We start from the raw sequence: 18967 nt of genomic DNA, 5'->3' as shown, positions 1-18967 counted from the left end.
TGAGTCTGACCCCAAGGTTTGTAAAGGGCAGATCCTTATTAACTTAGCATGCTTTATTGTGACTTTTCCTACATTTGGAGTCGTACATTCTTTTATCAGCTGTGTTTCAAAAGTCTGCTGTGGTTTAAGGACAATCTCTCATAGATATATTATTTTTTTACTCATAAAATGTTTTAATAATTAGGTGTATAATCTCTTATTGAGATTTTAAGATATTTGTATCTGGTTATAGTAATTAATTGTTCATTAAAAAAAATTGTGATGAGACTCTAGCCTTCATTAATTCTTTTGGCATTTTCAAGAGGCACAAAGGGACTGAGGAACTGGGAGTTTAAACAAGAAAATTAAATATCAGTTCTCATTGACATGTGCATGACATTAGGCCAGTTAAGTGTTTCTGGATTGCACACAGGTGTTTTAATGTAGAGGTAGTACATGAGGATCCTGGAGAAAATGGAGAGGGTACGACTTTGGATCCAGGTTATCTACAGAGAGTATATTTTACTCCTACAAGTGTCTGAAACGCCTGGTGTCATTATTATTCACCGTGAGAACTATAAGTATGACCTGCGCTGTTAAAAAAAAAAATCCACTCTCTGTGAAAGATTATTCCTCCAAATAATGTATCCTCTAAAATTAAAGACTCACAGAGCTGTATTGTGTTGGCTCCCAAAATGTTTAAAGTGGACAGAACATAGATTCTAGTCAGAGAGAAATAGTTGTCCTTTACTGTTGTGGATTCTGAACAGGTCCTGGAGATCATAAAGTTTTTAATACTGAATTTCCACTATAAAGTCACTTGATCACAGTATAAATATCAGTGTCTACCTAAGTAAAATTTTGTGCCAGAGTGAAATGCAAAAAATGCCTTCCTCAGATTCTCCCCTCCTAGTTCCCTTTGTAGGCTTTTCCCTCTGACTTACGCCCTCTAGTGTCTCCAAGACGAAGTACAGTATCTAAAGTTCATTTTACAAACAAAATAGGGTTGTTGGGGTTTTTTTTTTGCAATCTCTCAGTATTTTCCCCAGATATCATATACTAAAGCAAACTTACCATTAGCTATTTTGACCTGATCTCTAGGTGACTGCACAAATTTTTTACCTGAAAGTCTCAACTTAGTGGAATCTCGTATTCCAATCTCAGTTCCCCAAAGGGGGCATTTACTTCTAATCTGGTTGTTAGGGTTATGTTCCTTCTCTACCTTTGAATTCTTGTGTTCTAATTTACTTTTATTGTGCTCTGTACAAGGGAAAAAGATACTCTAATGAACTAAAGCACATAAGCAGGCATTTCTTTGACATATTTCCCAGGGGTAGAACTTACACTTCGATTCTTCTAAGTTACCCAAGAGGTTCAAGATATTTTGACTCATGAAAAAGGTGATTAATTTTTTAATGATCTTACAGAAACCAAAGGTATATTTTCAGTCATGAAAGCCTTTAGACAAACCAGAAGCAATAATCACTTGGGAAATACATGACTTGTGAGCAATTTTTCTTTACAGAGAAAGAAATATACTTATAAGCAGTCAGCTGCTATCGCAGCCACTTTGGAAATCAGCCACAGCTGATTGTGAGAGCTATCTATAGGCCAAGGTCATCTGGGGATCCACCCAGCCTGCTCTCAGCCGTGGTGCCCACACCTAGCCACAGCGCATGGGCCTGCCAATCCAGCCAGTCCAGCCCAGACTGCTATTTTTGGTTGGAGTTCCCAAAAGTCCTTGAGGCTGCTGGCATTCACTTTTATGCTATTCTCAACCATTATCTTTTCTAGTCGCTGGCCACTCCTCTCCTTCATAATACCCACTGCAGAGTCGTAGATATGGCAAGTCATAATATAAAATGAATCGTTTTATGTAACAACAGAGTTTATCCACTCATAGAAATCTGCTCCATCAAATTACTTCAAGTGAGTGCCTAAACAAGAAACTTCAGATTTATTTAGTGGCTTTCTTCTCTCCAGTCAACTCCCAACCTCCGACCATCACCAGCCCTTATCCACTCAGATTTGCACGGATCTGAAATTGGTCCTGTCCTCTTCCATGTCCACTGTCCTTGAAGTTCATCCATTCTTCCTGGACTGCCGTAAGAGCCGCTCACCATCCTGCCTCTAATGCCAAACACACAAGTAGCAGTTGGTTACCTTTGAGAATTACAAATCAGAATGTTTCTCTCTTCTGCTTAAACTCCTTCAATGGTTTCTATCACCTATAAGATTTCCCATCTTTAAACTCCCTTGTGTCGTGGTTCATTAATGCTGCTACAGCAGAATACCACAGACTGGTTAATTAAAAAAAGAAAAAAACTGAATGTAATGTATTGGCTTCCTGTTAGAAGTCCAAGATCAAGGAGCTACAATCTGGTCAGGGTCTCCCTGCTGTGTTATCCCATGTCGGAAAAGCAAGAAAGGGTCAGAGAGAGGCAAAAGGGGGGCCAAACGCATCCTTTCAAAAGCACACACTCTTTCGACAGTGAGCCCACTCCCACAATGATAGCATTAATCCACCCTAAAGGTACCACCTCTTAGAACCCATATTTGGTAGAGTACTCAGTTAATAAGTGATTTTTGGAGGACATGTTTAAATCATAGCACTGAGACTGGTATTCAGGACTATTTGAGATCTGGAGATTCCTGCTCACTCTTCCAGCTTCATCTATTACCATTTCCTCTGCACCTTCTTTCCACGTGTCCCTTGCCACATAAATATATCCTATGCTTTGACCAGACTGAGTATTTACTGACCCCCATCCCCATTGTGCTCTTTCGTGTTACCAGATCTGCCTAGTGATGTCCCACTCTTCTTCACGTTTCATTTCGAACATGACTTACTGATGGAGTCTTCCCTGACATTTGGCTAGTCTCTCCATTTTGATGCCCTCTGGACTGTGGGGCTCTTACTATAGGAACTTAGTACTAATTTTTGTGTTCATGACATCTAGAACCATACCAAAACTAGTAGTAATTAAATTTTGTTGTATTAATCAAAACAGAAATCTCAAATCAGTCAGTAGCATTGAAGAAAACCTAATGTGAATACACTTCCCACTTTCACCTCTGCCTCTCACTAAAAGGAAATTGATTCGCCAGGTTCCAAGCTGAGTAGTAATCTAAGGCCTCATTCACTTGAGGAAAATCAATTTATGTGCCGAAACATGAAGTTCAAAAGTCTTGGGGGCAAGGGAATTAGATCAGAGAAGAAGAGGCAGGAACAAGGAGGGTCGGGGTTTGCGGCCCTACGCCAACTGCGCAATTCTGGAAGACTTAGGAAACGAAGGGTCTGTTAAAATTGAGACGTACACCATGCCTGGCTCAAACAGTGTGCCTTCAGGCTACCTCTCCTCCTTTAATATTCGTACTCTGTTTATGCAAATTCCCTAACTGGTTATCCGCTCAACCTGAAAACTCTGACTTTGAGATCAATAACCAGCACAGTTCCTACCTTGAATTTCCCGTTTAATGATTCCCAGTCCTTTTTATCAGAGGCAAACAGGCCCAGGGCTGCCTGGGGCTGCAGGAGGGGAACTGGGACAGTACCCTTATGCAGGGTGTCTGTGGTCATCATTTACTCAGCCTGGGGCACGCTGATAACTGTGGGCAGGATCTGACCTTCAACTGGATTGACAGTGTGGCATGTGGTAGTTTTGTTTGATTTCAAACAGTGACATCTACTAGTTTGCAAGCGTGCGGGTTGGCAATCTGGACTGTGTTCTGCTGAGTGGTTCTTCTGACGGGCCCTCTGGGCCACACAGTGGTCTAGACGGAGCATCACTCCCACGTCTGAGGTTGACGGCTCTCTGAAGTGTACTCCCCTCTGCGTGGCCTCCTCACCGGTTGGCTTGAGCTTATTTCCTGGTGGTCCCATGGCTCTAGTGCAGCAGGAGTGGGTGAGCCTCAGTTTTCCAGTGCTTTTCAAGCCCCTACTTATACCATGTTTGCTAGTGTCCCTGTGGTTGAAACAAGTCACACAGTCAAATTCAGAATCAAGGAATGGAGAAATAGACTTTTTGATAGGAGGATGGCAAAGAGGAATACAGAGAAGCAGGACTGTGTGGCTCATTTGCGATCTACCTCAGAGACCTTCTCGAGGTCATCTATATGAAGCCTGCATGTCACTTGGGAAGATCCCTCTGCTTTTCTTAATAATCAACACTCAGAGCCAGATGTGGTGGCACATACCTGTAATTCCAGCAGCTCAGGAGGTTGAGGCAGGAGGATCACAAGTTCAAAGCCAGCCTCAGCAACTTAGCGAGTTCCTAAGCAATATAGCAAGACTCTAACTCTAAATAAAATATTTAACAAGGGCTGGGGATGTGGCTCAGTGGTTAAGTGCCCCTGGGTTCAATCTCTGGTTAAAAAAAAAAAAAAAAAAAAAAAATTGGTGCAGCCCCTCTGGAAAGCAGTTTGGAGATTCCTCAGAAAACTTGGAATGGACACACTTTTCCACCCAGTTATCCACTCCTCGGTTTATACCCAAAGGACTTAAAATTAGCATACTACAGTAATGCAGCCATATCAATGTTTATAGCAGCTCAATTCACAATAGCTAGATTGTGAAACTAATCTAGATGCCCTTCAACAGATGAATGGATAAAGAATCTGGTATAAATATACAATGGAATATTACTCAGTCATAAAGAAGAATAAAATTATGGCATTTGCAGGTAAATGGATGGAATTGGAGAATATCATGCTAAGTGAAATAAGCCAATCCAAAAAAAAAAGGCCGAATATTTTCCCTGATAAGTGGATGATAATATACAATGGGTGTGAGGGGGTAGGGGGTGAGAGAAGAATGGAGGAACTTTAGATTACATAGAGGGAAATGAGAGGGGAGTTATGAAAAATGGTGGAATGAGACAGACATCATTTCCCTATGTACATGTATGATTACACAAATGGTATGAATCTACATCGTGCACAACCATAGAAATGAAAAGACGTACCCCATTTGTGTATAATGAATCAAAATGAAGTCTGTAAAAATTTTTTAAAAATTTAAAAACAAAAACAGGAGACCCTGGTAAAATCCCTGAGTTGTTTTTTACCTGTGATATAAAAAAGGAGAAAAGTATGAAATAAAACCAAAATGTAAACAGAAAAAAAAAATAATAAGACCCATCTCTTGTATTGTTTACAAGAGATTCGTCTTACACACAAAGACATCACAGACTGAAATTTTTTTATCCATCACTTTGCCTTTGTTAGCTATATCCTAGATTATGTGTGGTCTTTACATCTGGCATCTTTGTCTTATCATTTGAGGTCTGTCCCTATTGCCACCTATGTGATAGGAAAAGCTTATTCATTAAAGAGTAATATTCCATTAAAAAAGAAAGGTGGGGGGTTGCAAGTCAGTGGTAGAGCCCTTGCCTCACCTGTGTGAGGCACTGGGTTTGATCCTCAGGACCACATAAAAATAAATAAAGTCACTGTGTCCATCTACAACTAAAAAATTATTTAAAAAAAAATCAGTACTCAGGCCTGGGTGCCTTACATTCTGCCTAAGCTTGAGCAGCCCATGGGAAGGCGTTCTCTGTCCTCTGATGACCTAGGAAGCAGCCACATTCAGAACTGCGAGCACACAGATGGGGGGAAATGTTTCGCTTCCAGTGATCAACAGCCCGTCCCCTTGAGGGAATTGGAAATACGAGAAAAATGCAGAGAAATCTACAGGAGTGCAAGGGCAAGGTGGCTCGTGACTTGTTTGGGGAACCGTCTCAGTTCAGAAGATGGTGAAGACAGTGTTACCGGGCCTGTTCTCACTCGGCCGCCGAGAGCATGGCATGCAGTAAGCAGCTGCTCCATCCACAGCCACCAGTGCTCCACACAGACATGGCCCTCAACCCCTTCTCGCTTCCAATGGTCTCTTCACACTACACCCATGCGTTGGCTGCCATATGTCCAGGTGCTCACCCTATCATACAGAAGAACGGAGGAAGATACTCTGGTTTCTATAAAAAAACGTGAAAACCACAGCTAGGTCAGCAAGCTCTGATTCTGGAGGAAAGAATATTCCTGTACGTTAAATATATGAGGAAGATGTGTTTTACTTTCATTTTTTATTTTATTATTGTATTTTATTTTATTTCTAATAGCAGAGATTAAACCCAGGGACACTTTACCATTAGCCACATCCCCATCCCTTTTTATTTTTTTGAGACAGAGTCTCACTAACTTGCTGAGGCTGGCCTCAAACTTGTGATCCTCCTGTCTCAGCCTCCTAATTGCTGAGATCACAGGAATGTGCCACCACATCTGACTTAAGGAAGATGTTTCTTTGTAGGGGAAAAAATATACCTTAAGATGCCACACTAGAACAGGTTCATTTAACCCTTCACACTGCCCGTGTAACCCTCACCGTCATCTGAGTTTTCTACTCTTGATGAACAAATTCCATTTTTCCCCCCAAGTTAAGTCTTGAGTAACTGGTAAGGTTTTATTTTTTACTGAACTCTGCACTTTGGGCAAAATGAGGGGGTTATCAATAAATATTTGATTGATGCATGATAGCTTGGATCAAGGTTCCGGGAGAGAATAAATCCAAGGGAAGGAGATCTCCTTGATTTAGATAATATTTTGCCTCAGCCAAATGGCGAATTCACAGTTAATCGTTGCATCTTAACCGGTGACAGCTGGAGCTCACTGCTTGCATTCTGCCTCGTCGTCTTTATTCCTTCTGGAAAGGCAGGAAACAGAAGGGCTCTGCACACAGCAGTCACAGACACTCATCAAAGACAAACCGCTGACACGGAAACCCAACAAGAAAAGGCTTCCTGGTCCAAGGCTGGCTGTAGGAGCCATATTCAAGCACAAGCTAAGTAGCACAGTCGCCACCTTCTTCCTTCATTCTTTGGGAGACTGGGATTGGGGAACAAGGCTTCCTCAGTTTTCCAACAAATGACCTATTTCAGTGAAATGGGGGGCGGGCAGTTTGCAGCGAAGCAGCCAGCCAGTCAGTCACAGCCAAGTCGGAGCGATGTTGATATTTCATGCCAGTAATTCTGTCTCACAGAAACTCAGCCTGGCTTTTTTCCATTCCTTTTAGCAAGATTGCGGTTGTAAATCAGCAAAGAGTGTCCTGGAGGCGGCTTCAGGTGGGTTGTCGGGAGCAGTGTGGAGGAAGAATCTTCAGAATAATTTAGAGGATGAGTCTAGGAGGGAAGGTCAATTTTGCTATTTAGAACCAGAGCACTATGCCGAACTTGGCTTTGGAGAGATGCTTTAAATGTCAGTCTTGGAATTTGAATTTAGAATATGTAAAAAAACACAATAACTCATGCTTTTACCCCCATGAGACCGCCCATGTTCTCATCTCTGACCTCTGAGCAGCCTCTAAGTTGGGAAGGCAACTTAATGGACTATGGGATGTGGTAAAAATCCTTTTTTTTTTTTTTTTTTTTATTCATAAGAACAGTTTATCTGTAACTCCCAGAAGAAAATAGGGTGGGTATTATTCTGACCTGAAGGGCAGTATGGACAAAAACTGGAATTGCAGAAAGTGCAGGTCCCAGGCCTATGTTTTAATAATGATGTAACCTCAGACAAGTACCTTGCCCTCTCTGGGCCTCTCCTTTTTCTCTAACATCAAGAAATAGTTATTCAGAAGAGCAAATATAAAATAAGTTTGAATAGTATTAAGACTAAGTTAGAAACTGTTTTAGTCTGTTTTCTGTTGCTATAATAGAATACCTGATACTGGGTAACTTATAAAGAAAATAGGGGCTTTTTTTGTGTTTGTTTGTTTGTTTGGCTCACAGTTCTGGAAGTCCAAGAGCATGTTGTCAGCATCTGCTTAGCTTCTGGCAAGGGCCCCATGCTATTCATACATGTCAGAAAGGGAAGCTGGCACAAGTGCAAGAGAAGAAAGCAACAGAGGTGCTGACCCACTTTACAACAACCACTCTTGTGATAATGACCGGCTTGCTCAGGAACAACATGAATCCTTCCACAAAGGCAGAATTCCCCTGACCTAACTCAGCGACTTGCAATACCGTTGCATTGGCAATTACATTCCACATGAGGTTTGCCTGGGACAATATTCAAACCATAGCAGAAGCATGGTGAAGGGAGATGAGTGACCAAAGCCCCTCAGCCAGCAGCTACAGAAGCAGCCTGGAATGGATGTGCCATGACTCACTCCAGGGCTTCTCGACGTCATCGAATGCATATGTGCTTCCCGTCCATCCAGGGCCTTGGAGCTGAGGACTGGATTGATATAAGGTACAGATCCAGTGGAGTGGAATGTGGGACCTGTCCACTTCCCAGAGCTCTGGTCTGTCTACACTGTGACCATCTTCCTAAACCCTGGCAGGTTATGGATCCAGCAGGACTCCACAGACATTCCTCAATGGAAAGACTAGAAGAGGAATCCATGGCCTCTTCGTTTAGAAACAACCCATGGAGATGGCAAAGGCCGTGGGCTTTCCTGCAACTGCTTGCCTAACCCTCTCACTGTGGGCCTGGCCCTGTGTCCTCAGCGTATTTACTTCTCCCAGAGGTGCCTAGGAATGCTTCTTTTTCAGTAGGGTCCCTGTTGACTCCTCTGAGGACCCGCCCCCATCAAACTACTGCCATGATTTCTGCTGCATGCTCTCTCAAGACCTTCCATTCTCTGCAAACTTAGGAACTCAGAGACAAAGAGCAAGCACCATTAGGGTCAGAAAATATGAAAAAAAAAAAAAAAAAAAAAGATTCTTTCTATAATGGCAACAAAGTCTTCCTATAATGGCATCTTCTTTTTTATGTTTTTTGGTACCAGGAATTGAACCCAGGGGTGCTTAACCACTGAGCCACATCTCCAGTCCTTTTTAAATTTATTTTGAGACAGGGTCTCACCGAGTTGCTGAGGCTGGCTTTGAACTCTCAATCCTCCTGCCTCAGCCTCCAGAGGTGCCAGGATTACAGGTGTGCACCACCGTGCCCAGTCATGGCCTCCTTCTTGATCCATCTCCTACTAAGTTTCTTCCTACCAGAAGCCACTGGGAAAGAAACACCGCAAATAATATTTAACTCTGATACACTGTTTGCTTTAATTATTAACATTTGGCAGCTAACAGAGCCAGCAGCACTTCCTCCAGACACTTGAGAAAGCAAAAGGAACGGCTCGCACCTCGGCCTCCATAAGATGTTTGAGCAGCCGTGTTGGATGGGCACGTGCAGGCTTCACACATACCAGCAAACTCTCCAAGTGTGCTAATGGATTCATTGACTCTACAAATATTTATTGAGCTGGCATCGTCTACATGCTGGGAATACACCCACGAACAAACAGACAGGAATCTTTGTTCTTATGGAGCTTATACTCTAGTGGGAGGTGGAGCAGACCAAGATTTAACAAAATAAGAAAATTATATGGTGTGTAAGGAAGTAATCACAAAAAAAATATAGCAGGGTAAGAGGAATGGGTACAGGATTCTATTTTACATAGTGGGTCATTAAGAAGGTAACATTGAGCAAAATCTTAAAGGAAGAGAAAAAGTAAACCAAATAGATATCTGGAAAATGGTACTAGAGAGAGACAGCATAGCCTGTGCAAAGGTCCTGAGGTAGGAACACATTTGGAACATCAGTGGAATACAAGGAAGTCTGAATGTTGTGTCTGGAATGGAGTTGAGGGTAGTAGGGGAAAGGAGACGTTAGAGGAAGCAGTGGGCAGATAGATTGGCTCTCACAGACTCATGTATAAAGTTTGCATTCTTATTAGGGAAGCTTGCTGCAGAGTGACATGAGCTGACCTAGAATTTAACAGGATTCCACTTGGCTTCTGGGTGGTGGGTTTCATTACCTGCTCAGATGAGATCCCAAAGACAAGCCATTTGTACTGAAAACAATCACTGAACTTTTCCCTGCATATTCAGGATTGTTACGCTGGGAGGCTAATTACCAGCATCCTCCAAGGAACCCAGCTCTGCTACAGCCCCATCATGACTCCCTGTCCCCTGGAAGCAAAGTCCCATCATATTCTATTTCAGCATCACATGGAGGTGGAGAGAGAAAAGGAAGTCTCCTCCTCCCCTGGTTGCAGACTTCCCAGTAATTCAGACTACACCTAGCAAGATCCATTAGAGCTAATTAACGGCCCTCCTTTCAGTAGGTGTCTCTTCACTATGATTAATTCTGGGTCAGAGACAGAAAGCTTGTTCCATTATGGTTCTTTTTAAAAATTATTATTCTTCAGGCTTCTAATACTGGCATGAACTGCGGGTGAATTTCTGAAGTCATGTTCCTTAGCTGTCACAACTAGTAATAGAAAAATTCAATTTATAAAGAATTAGGAGAGGCAGGAGAGGCATGCTCTTCGGTCTAGAACAAAGGAGATCAATCCTGACACAATGGCAGCATGACATTTGTGGACTTTGAAGATTCCAGCCTTCCTCTTCATTAATTAGAGAGAATCAAGAGTTTGGTGGTTAATTATTTGCAGAAATTGCACTCAGCAAAAGCAGATGCCAACTCACTCCAGCCGCCTCCAGCTGCAGCTCTGCATGATAATTAAACTGTGTGTCAGTCCTCAGCTTGGTCTGGGTTGGCAAGTAAACTCTCAACATGGACATCATCACCTACCACCATCAGGTTTAGGTGTGGTCATGGGACTTCCTAGTACAGAGATCTCCCAAGGCTGACTCTGCTCTGAATGGATTGCTCTGGGTAGGTAGCACTTAAAAAATCCACAGCAAGAAACATAAGATGGAAGTCACCTATAATCTGCTCTCACAGATGTATGTTCCCTGGGTGGAGGGTACTCACTTGTCATGTCCCCTGAACCTCATGTGCTATTGTTGTTACAGGGTTAAGTAACTGATTATCCTAAAAAGCAATTTAGCTTTTAATATTTATTTATTTATTTAGGTACTGGGAATTGAACCCAGGGCATACTACCACTGAGCTATATCCCAGTCCTTTTTACTTTTTAAAATTTTGAGACAGGGTCTCCTTAAGTGAGTTAGGGCCTCCCTAAGTTGCTGAGGCTGACCAGGAACTTGAGATCCTCCTTCCTCAGCCTCCTGAGTCACTACAATTACAGGTGTGTGCCACTATGCCTAGCTTGTTTTTAAATTTTTTTAATTACACAAGTAATATATACTCATTGTATCAAAGTTAAGCAATATATACACTTAGAAAGTAAAAGAAATACAGGTTTCTCTATGCCCCTCCCCATCCCACACTCCTGAGATCCCCTGGGAGGTTTGAGGTGGGCCTATCCAGACCCTTCCCAGACTGCAGGTTTCAGAGTTTAGACACTTTCCTAACCCGGCAAATATGGACTCTAAACATGACACCTCAACACCCCTGATACTTTTCTTTATTCACAAGAACCTCTAAGTATCTTGTCTGCTTCCACAAGATTAAGCAGCAGATTTAACATCAGACTCCAACCCCAGTTTAGGAGGTTTGTCATAGGGTCTGACTGCCTGGCTTGGCAGAGGAATCGCAGGGATGGTGGCATCTATTTGTACGACCTTGATGTTTCTATGCAGGGAACCAGAGATCAATTTACAATACCACGTAGTGTTAGCAATGCATCTGCAAACTAAATATACTGAGCCCCGTCTTCAGTTCAACCGATGCTGCTGGACAGAACACAGAAAAGCATGCACATTATAAAAGGCATCAGCACCATTGAAGAAAGCAGATGCCTACAGCCCGCTCCCACCTTCTGGAAAGGGAAACGGGGTGCAGTGTGGCCTTCCAGAAATAGCAATGTTGTGGGGCCAAGCCTGGGGCCTTGTTTATCATAGGTAAGGCAACGGATCGGCATCGGTTTCCTAGACGACTTCATGGCAAACGTGGGACGTACGGGGGGTATGGTGGGCACTCAGAAGCCATGGGCCGTGAGGAGAATGTCCTTCCCTCAGTACAGGACTGCCTGGGTGTTTTGACATTTGCTGGCATAAAGGCCTTTGGGTCATTTCACAGTCCATTTATCTAAAGTATTTAAAACTCTCCCCAAAGGGAGGCTAAGGTTTCAATATTAGTCTGGCTGATCTCAGACCCCTCTCAGGTTACCAAGGTCATTCTGACCACTTCGAGGCCACCCAGTTCTAAATAGCAGTCAGCAAGTTTCATGCACATCTTGATCATGTTATTCATCACACCATTTGTCATTCTCCATCTGCCAGTCTGGACTGTCTCTCTGGCCAGAGGGTCATCTCCCTGAGGGCAGGCAGTGTGGCTAGTGTTTGGTTTTGAGTGCTGCGGGCACCTAGCTGGAAGGGGCCAGCTCTGTTCTACTGTGCCTTTGTTGCCTAGTGTCTGTTTGTCATGGATTTTTGTGATGGTAGTTGTGGTGGCTGTTTCTATGAACATAATTTGACACAGGATGTGATGGCTAGTTTTATGTGTCAACTTGAGTAGGCTATAGTACCCAGTCATTTAATCAAAAGCACCTAGGCATTTCTGTGAAGGTATTTTGTAAATGTTAGCAACAGCTACAATCAGTTGACTTTAAGTCAAGATTACCCTTGACAATGCAGGAGGCCCTCATTCAGTTAAAGGCCTTTTAAGCAAAAACCAGAGACAAAGAAATTCTGACTCAAGTCCACAGCATCAACTCCTGCCTGAATATCCTGGCTGGCTGCCTCTCTACAGATTTTAGATTTGCCAGTCCCCACAATTATGTGATCCAATAAATACATTGAAATCTATCTATTTCTCTAATCTTATTGGTTCTGTTTTTCTGGAGAAACTTGATGTGAAACACATACACCCATGTAAATCGAATCATGTATTCAGTTGATTCTACACTTGTTTTCTGAGTGCCCCCTACACGCCGGTGTTGTGCTAAGTGCTAGAGATGATGATAGGAAGAGACAGTCCCCAATCTAAAGAGTGGTGGGAGCAAGTTCAGGGCAGTGCCTCACATGTCCTAGAGAAAGAAGCCCGGCCTAGAACTGCAGGAACTGGACTCAGTGAGTCACCCGCACTGCCTCCTCCAGGGCCTGGCATGGAGCCAAGAGGAATACAACACATTTGCCAGGGCACCCAGGCTTCATGGTGCCAAATAAGAAAAGAAACAACGTTGGTAGAAGGGGAATGGGGTTGTGTGCACTTGAGGTTGAAAAGGCCTTCTTCCCTGCAGGTAGCCAATCCCAAGAATTCCCCTTCCTGGGGTGGTGGCATGACTTCAGCATGACCCCAACTTCCTTTCCAGGAAGACCTGGAGATTTCTCACCAGTCCGGAAGCTTCAGGGAAGGCCTGGCTTTGGACTGACATTGAACCTTAAATACTTCAACCTAGAGGAGCGGATGGTGAGAAAAGGAGCCTTTGCTCTTTTAAATCAACTTTCCAAAGGAATGCTATCCTGCTGTTTGAAAATTTCATTTGAAAAGAAATAAGAAAAACAGTGTCAAAACAGGACCAGCCAGAAGATTCAAAGAGAAGACAGGGGACTCTTAGTTTGCCTTTCGTATAAGCTAATTGTTTCAGGCCCAGCAGCCCAGATGACTGTCACCAGGGCTCTCTTCCTGAACAAGACCATACCCACGCTCTTCCTCCTCCCTGAGGACAGTGGCAAAAAGAAATGGGCTCAGATCAGGCACCTCTGCCTATGTGAGAAGCCGAGAGTTCGGGCAGAGTTGGGTGAGCCCATATAGCATCACTAGTAAATGAGAAACAAAGGTTGCTTTCCTCCAAGAACTTGACTGCCATCTGCCACAATACGGTCTTAATCAGTATACAAATCTATGATGAGTATGCTTTAAAGATGCCCCCCACACAAGAGGGGGTTCCAGGAGACAACCATTCTTGGTGGTCCTGGAACCATTTAGATTTCCAGTTTGAGGTGGGTGCAGCGGTTCACACCTGTAATCCCAGTGGTTCAGGAGGCTGAGGCAGGAGTACAAATTCAAAGTCAGCCTCAACAACTTAGTGAGGCCCTAAGCAAATCAGCAAGACCCTATCTCTAAATAAAACATAAAAAACGGGGTTGAGGATGTAGCTCAGTGGTTGAGTGCCCCTAGGTTCAGTCCCTGGTACAAAAAAAAGATTTCCAGTTTGAAGCTCTGGGATTGCATCCTTGCAATTTCCTTTATTTCGGAGAGACGGTGTGTTTGGAGGTTTGTCTAATGATCTGTCACTAAGGTGGTTCTAACCCTAAGAAGCTGTCTCCAACTTCCTAGGGACCACTGTGCTCATTACAACTCTGTATTAGTGATAGCTCCAATCAGACGCTATTGGAATCCCACCCAGAGTCCAGTCACCTAATAAATATGTATTAGGTTATGGAAAGGCAGGCAGCTTTTACAGCCAACATTTGAATTAATGTTGAAAGCACGGGTTTCTACTAGAGTCGGGAGTTCCAGAGGCCTAATCTAGGTGATCTGATTTAAGCAAAAGTGAGCTCATAATTATATCAACTTATACTTTAGAGCACTTTAGTTTACAGAGTCCATACGATATGCTTCATTTGATCTTTAAAACCACTCTAGGAATTATTAATAATATGTGAATTGTATAGCAAAAAACCCCAACACTCAAAAAGGGCACATAAGGAAGCAATGGACTACCATTCAGACCTGCCTGACTGGCTTCACAGCCCAAGCTTCTTCTCACTCTCATGGGTGTCTCCAAACCTACCAAGACCGCTCTGGATTGAGCCCAATTTCACTAAGATGCATCTGCAGCCCCAGGTCTCTCTCAAAAGGAGACTCAGTCTCCAAGGTTTTCCCTCAGGGCCTTTCCCAGAAACATGAGCTCCATAGATACAGATATCTAGCAAGGTACGGTGGAAGTGGTAGAATTTTCCAGATCTCACTCTCGCCTCCATCTTCCTAGTTCAGTGACTTGCCAAGGAATCTCAGCTGACTTCATTTCTCAGCTGAGAAAGTGTTTGCTGATTTTGATGGAGACATATCAGCCAAGAAAGAAGCCTAGAATGATGACTGGCAGGTCAGGCGGCCCTGGTCCGCTACCCCCTTCATGGGCCCATCTGAGCCATGCAAACCCGTGCCCCTCCACAGCTACTCTGGGGGTGGAATGGCCACTTAGACACCAGGCTCCAGGCTCCAGGCTCCTCAGTGCTGAGGACACAGACCCAGAGAGACTCTGAGATAGTCTCTCAGTCCATTCCGTGTTGCTCTAACTTGAGAAGGACAATTTATAAAATAAAGAGGTCGGTTTGGGCTCACGGTTTCGGAGGCTCAGAGTTCACACTCAGGCCAGGGCGTCATGCTGTGTCACAACACATGGGATGGCACCATACAGCAGCAGTGTCACCAGCAAGTGGGTGACATGGGGAAGAGGTACTGAGCGGAGATGCCAGGCCATCTTTATAACAACTCCCATGTGCAGAACGAATCAAGTCCAGGAACTAACCCACCCACACTCAGGAGCTGGGCATTCATCCCTCCCCAGGTGAGGCCCCCATGGCCTAATCACCTCCCACTGGGCCCCACCTCTTTTTTGGGGGGGAGTATGGGGAATCGAACTCAGGGCACTGAACCACTAAGCCACATCCCCAGTCTTATTTTGTACTTTATTTAGAGACAGGGAGGGTCTCACTGAGTAACTTAGCACCTTGCCGTTGCTGAGGCTGGCTTTGAAGTCGTGATCCTCCTGTCTCAGCCTCCTGAGCCGGGTTTGTGCCATGACACCCAGATGGCCCCACCTCTTAAAACTCCCTCCAACTCTCAGTACTTCACATGGAGGACCAGACTTCCAGCACGTGGCCCTGTGGGAGAGAAACCGAACCCAAACCATAGCATTCTCAGCCCTGACTTGACCATCCTGGCCTCTGTCATTATTATCCTTCTAAGGGAGGGGAAAGGGTGCTCCTTTTGTCCCTGCTCTCTCTGTCCAGTGCATGCCTTTGTGCTTTGGGAGAGGAGGATGCCTAGTGCAGCTTCCAGAAAGCTCCAACTTTGAGGCTGCTGGGTTCCTTTCTCAGAGCACAACAGGGCTTCCACCGTCAAGCCCCACCTTCTTTCTCGATGAGTCGCTGATGATCAAGGACTCTCACCTGTATTGGCAGCCAGACCCTTCTAGTCCTTTATTCCTGGTTTCACAGGCTTGTTAGAAAGAGGAAAGACAAGCTGCCTTGATGGATGTGTGCCCTTGGCAAAGTGCCTTCTCTCTCTCCAAATACAGAAGCTGCTTCTGTGCTACAAGCAGTCCCCAGGAAGGATCTTTTCCCACAGCCTCTCGAAGGAATTGCTGCAAAGGAGTAGCCATGCAGAAGCCTTAACAAGTGGTCAGAAGTGTGCTAATGGGTCCCCACACCATGTCTGAGCTCTACCATGAATAGAAAGGCAACATGGAGACAAACTGCTCACTACTAAGGTGATTTGAAATTATGAAGTTCCTGCATCATAAGGTTACGGAGAACCTTAGATGAGATGATTCTAAAGTGCTCGCTGCACAGCGGTTGCACCGTGAGTACTAGCTTCCAGGCATGGTGACACACGCTTGTCATCCCAGGAGGCCGAGGCAGGGGGATCACAAGTTCAAAGTCAGCCTCAGCAACTTAGTAAAACTCTACGCAACTCAGTGAGACCTGTGTCTCAAAATAAAAATTAAAACGGCTAAGGATGTGGCTCACTGGTTAAGTGCCCCTGGGTTCAACCCCTGGGACCAAAACAAAAACTGATTTAGAGATTCACATGGCATGCATCACCAATGTGCAGTGCCAAAAAGCAGACCCCCTGAAGACAGACTCTGGGATTCGTGTCTTGTTTTCCCACTTGTAGAATGGGCCTGGTGATAACAGCACTTTCCTCATAGGAGCTCTGGAAGAATTATGGGAATTCTTCTTGATGTGCAGAGCACACAGCAGAGGTGACTGTCATCTAGCATTTTTGTGCTGCTGTTTCCCCATCTCTGTATATGCCTGCATCCTGATGCTCTCAGCAGCTCATTCCTTGACTTATTTCACAATATTCTTGCATACCTATGTCACCCAGGAAAATATTGTACAATTATACTTTGCAGAATTGTAATTTTTTAGGGCACTAATAGGTACCCTGTGAGGGAAAAAGCAGTTTTGTCGTTGAAGATATATGTGATGGCTTAATGATATTAAACAGGTGTTCTTACTGCAGGATTTCACAAAACATTTAATATTCTGAACATACTCCAGGCAGAAACCTTATCCCCCACAGACCCAATCCCAGGATCAGTCACCAGGACCAGGAAGTGCTGGTCTTGGATATGGTAAAAAAATCATTTGAATCCAAGTTGAGGAGACATTCTGGCTGGTCAGGGAAGTGTGTCAGCATGGAAGGCAGGGACAAGCAAATGGCCTCTTGGTGCTGTTGGAAGTGTCAGAAAGCAAAATGCAAGGAGAGGCAGTCTGGGAAGAACTTGGCAGGACTTACCTCGGAAGACAAAAGTTACGTTGCTGTCGTTACCAACACCCACAGGTAAATCAGACTGGAGCTCAGCACGAGTGAAAAAATAAAGGTTGCAGGGCAAGGAGGCTGCTGAGAGGGGTCTTTCACAGCTTCCTTCCTCCTAGCACTGACGCTACCTCTCACTGAACACAAGGCACGACACAAGCACTGTCCCAGATGCAGCACTCCAGGGTGCCAGAGCTTCACAACTGGAGCCTGGCAGATGGGTGAATTTTGAGCTGAGTCTTGAAAGAGGCATGTTATATCAGGGAGAGATGAAAGGAAGGGCTTTCCAGAGATAAGGGGTGGTGAGCAGAAGTGAGGCAATGCCAAGGGGCCCTTGGGGACAGGTGAGCTGTGAATCTGGTTAGGGTGGCTGGGGAGCGTGCAGGGACAGAGTGAGTTAGGGCTGGAGGGTCTTGTCTAGACAAGTCTGTGGAGAGCCTGGAAGTCCACGCCCACGCTCTGTTCATTCATTTAATAAATATTTAATGAGCACCCACTGTATGCCAGGAGCTGTCCTGAATACTTGGATACAGAGTGGTGACAAAATAGACCATCACTTTCATTCTCACAGAGCTCACAATTCTAGTGTAGAGAGAAACAATAAACACACCTACATCAAGTAGCAATGGGCACTAGAACACAGGGTGGATAATGGATTGAATGGGTGCTATTCTAGATGGGTGCCAGGGATGGCCAGAAGGAAATGATACCAAACCAGGAACCTGGACGAATTCCCCAACAAAATGAGGGGCTTGGCCAAGCAAACAAGCAGAAGTGTTATGTGTGGTCAGTTCAAGAGCCTGAGGCCAAGGGGGGTCCTGGAGCAAGGAAGTGGGTGTGGCCAGCATGGGGTGTGTAGAAGAGAGGTGGGCAGGAAGTGAGAGAGGCCAAGGGTACCTGATGGGGCTCTGAAGGAACTTGGATGTTACTCTAGTGTAATGGGAACTTGGGTTTTTGTTCACTGGCAAAGAGGGCGATGGAGTGATAGGACATGAGCTATTGTTTCAGGATAGTGGTTTACTAACCCTGGAGGTAGAAAGAAACTTAACATTGAGGCATCCTACTTAATTCTGATAGACAAGGTTGTTCTGGCTGAAGTCGGGATGGGAGTTCAGAGTTCCAACCTCTTGCCTCCTCCTGTCTTCCCAGAGGGCACCTAGGGTATCCCAGTGAAGCCCTCTAGCTCTTGACAATAGGGAAGTGGCTGGTGCAGGTGTGTAGGATGGCAATGAGCTAAACACTAGAGGCAGAATAAGAGAGCAAGGCTTTCCCAATAACCCAGAGAAGAGGTCCTGAGGGTGTAAACTAGATAAGAGGAGAGGGAATGGAGTGGAGATGAAGCAAATCTGTTTTATTCTGTTTATTCCTATAAGCTAATGTATACTGTGCACAAAAATAAGAAATAAACGTAACCCATGCCAAAAAGGTGACAGTCATTGGGATCCGGGCTTTAGGGGACATGGATTCATTGGGATGAATCATCAACATGATGATGAGGAAAGCTGAAGAGTAATTCTATTTGATTGGAGAATATTGTCAGAGTTGGACTGGATTCCTTTCTTTTTTCCACCTAGGACACACATTAAATAGTACTCCTTGGATTTGATTGAACTATCTTCTTCTCAGTCTGCCAGCC

At 44.4% G+C, this 18967-nt stretch overlaps 1 protein-coding gene and 1 long non-coding RNA gene across 28 annotated transcripts in view; one reads left to right on the top strand and one right to left on the bottom strand.

The window, feature by feature from the left end:
• ITGB6 (integrin subunit beta 6) overlaps positions 1-18967 on the top strand; it is a 125062-nt gene that overhangs the window by 490 nt on the left and 105605 nt on the right. For 10 of the 20 annotated variants that reach the window (XM_079131771.1, XM_079131774.1, XM_079131784.1 and 7 more), the window contains exon 1: positions 13116-13248. The exons of the other annotated variants lie outside the window; for them this stretch is intronic. The gene's annotated coding sequence lies outside the window, so the exon portion shown is untranslated. Of the gene's footprint in view, positions 1-13115; positions 13249-18967 lie in introns of those variants that run through there. 20 annotated transcript variants of the gene reach the window in all.
• LOC306656532 overlaps positions 1-18967 on the bottom strand; it is an 84689-nt gene that overhangs the window by 37620 nt on the left and 28102 nt on the right. For 6 of the 8 annotated variants that reach the window (XR_013762543.1, XR_013762546.1, XR_013762547.1 and 3 more), the window contains one exon: positions 13242-18901. This is a non-coding gene — a long non-coding RNA (uncharacterized lncRNA). Of the gene's footprint in view, positions 1-10; positions 7152-13241; positions 18902-18967 lie in introns of those variants that run through there. The other 2 variants (XR_013762545.1, XR_013762544.1) reach the window with 2 other exon arrangements.

Source organism: Sciurus vulgaris (genome assembly GCF_902686455.1).
Source record: "Sciurus vulgaris genome assembly, chromosome: 3".
In the NCBI taxonomy this organism is placed as follows: Eukaryota; Metazoa; Chordata; class Mammalia; order Rodentia; family Sciuridae; genus Sciurus; species Sciurus vulgaris.
This window is presented reverse-complemented; position numbering and strand designations above follow the sequence as displayed.